The following is a 2,027-nucleotide window of genomic DNA, read 5'->3' as shown; positions in this document are numbered from 1 at the left end:
TAACTATTCTAAGATTACGTGGTATGCATCTTTTGCTACTGTGTTAGGCAACAATATTATGATTTAGAAGTTGCCTTACTGTAATAACACAAAATATATGATACAGTATATTTTTACACTACGTACTGGGTACTTATTGTATTATTACAACATATATCTTACATGACTGATACAAATAGTAAACTGTAGTATACTATAGTAGGCTATAATTTAGTAATTATAGTAAAGATAAAAACCATAGTCTTTATAAAATTTTACCAGAGTTTACTTAAGAATAGACCTGATGAAAGAGCATTGCATATGGTCATCTCAGCAGCGAGTCAGTCAGCAGCATTGTACCGTCGAGGTGCAATACAGTGGAAAACTAGATTACCTGTTTCCAGCTGGCCCCAGGATATAACATCCTGGGAGCAGCTTATTATGATGATATAACATCATAATACACAACACATGTATATCTACTGTATAATTGATGTTTTTTGATGTAATGTAATGCTGTAGTGCTGTTGGTGCACTTGAGCTTCCATATGTGGTTCGAGGCAAGTAGAATAAAATGTACTACAACATTTTTTTTAACTACTATGCAAACATACATTCTTGTTATATGTAGTTATTGTGTAAGTGTAACACCTGCGGGCTGTAATTTAAAGTGATCCCTTGTTACCCTCTTGTTACGTGTAGTTACTGTGTAAGTGTAACATCACTCTATAGTTACAAATAGGTACGCTGTAAATTCTGTTTAATTACACGGTAAATTGTGGGCTGTAATCTAAAGCGTTACCGAGAAGTTTGTCTCAGTCTCAGTTCAGACTCTCCTCTTTCACTCCCACTGAAGCTGAATCACTGTGTGTCCTAACAGCGCTCTGCACAGACAGCAGTGGAGGACAGTGAGAGGATCTTTACTGAGCTCATCAGCTCCATTGAGAGCAGCCGCTGAAGCTGATGCTGTGAAAGTGCTGGATTGAGGTGAGTTACTAAAGATCAGTCAAGTCAACAAGAGCCGCACAAATCTGATGTTCCTGCAGGTTATTGGGTGAAGTGTGGAGCTGATGAGTTTTGATTTCTGTTTTCTGTAGAGTTTCCAGTCTCTCTCAGTACCTCCTGAATCTACAGACGTAAATGACGATCCCTTCAGTTCTCTCGTCTCTTCTGATGACCTGAGATAATCTGTTCATCAGCTGAGAGACAAACTGGAGGATTTCTGCGAAAAAGAGGAGCTCAAGACGATCTCAGACAGAGGTAAAGTCCTAGAGATGAATCTACTCTCAGAAACGAGTCCATCATCATCTCATATAATGGAGAACATCGTATTAGAAATGTCTTAGGAATGGATGCAGGATCATGAGAATCACACTGTTCATGTCTGTTGATTTCTACAGTCACATTCACCAGGATCAGGAACGACTTCCTACAATGTAAGTCAGTAAGAAAACAATCAGAAAAACTCACTGAGTGTGTTTATGTTCTTCCTGTAGAAGGTGAAAGAAGAGTTTTATAATTGATTATGTAAATGATGATTTGCACAGGATATCTGGTCATCTGTACTGAAACACTGATGATATACTGAACATGAAGAGTTCAGCTACATGAAAAGATCAAAGAGATTCATAATTCTTGATTCTGATGTGTTTTATCTCCATCAGATTCCCATCAACTCACTCTGGATCTGAACACAGTGAATAAACGCCTCCATCTGTCTGAGAACAACAGAGTGATTACAACAACAGAATGATTACTGCCACTAGAAGATTACAGCCATATCCTGATCATCCAGACAGATTTGATGTGTATGTTCAGGTGTTGTGTAGAGAGAGTGTGTGTCGCCGCTGTTACTGGGAGCAGGAGTGGAGTGAAGATAAAGGTGTTCGTTTATCAGTGTCATATAAGAGCATCAGCAGGAAGGCATCAAGTAATGAGTGTTTGTTTGGACGTAGTGATCAGTCCTGGTGTTTGTACTGCTCTCATTCCAGATACTCATTCACACACAATAACATACGGACTGATCTCCCTGTAAAGTCCATCAGCAG

General features: G+C 38.8%; 1 long non-coding RNA gene and 1 pseudogene across 1 annotated transcript; both read left to right on the top strand.

Annotated features, from left to right (window-relative positions):
* Positions 1–2,027, top strand: part of LOC107754438 (tripartite motif-containing protein 16-like) — a 13,294-nt pseudogene that overhangs the window by 2,941 nt on the left and 8,326 nt on the right.
* LOC107754439 (uncharacterized) lies at positions 954–1,764 on the top strand. Its single transcript, XR_001641587.1, has 3 exons — positions 954–1,239; positions 1,380–1,415; positions 1,644–1,764. It is a non-coding gene; the product is annotated as an uncharacterized LOC107754439 (long non-coding RNA).

The sequence above is a fragment of the Sinocyclocheilus rhinocerous genome, unplaced genomic scaffold, assembly GCF_001515625.1.
Source record: "Sinocyclocheilus rhinocerous isolate Xijiao unplaced genomic scaffold, SAMN03320098_v1.1 scaffold2427, whole genome shotgun sequence".
NCBI lineage: Eukaryota > Metazoa > Chordata > Actinopteri > Cypriniformes > Cyprinidae > Sinocyclocheilus > Sinocyclocheilus rhinocerous.
Note: the sequence above shows the minus strand (reverse complement) of the source record. Positions and strands in the feature narration are given on the sequence as shown.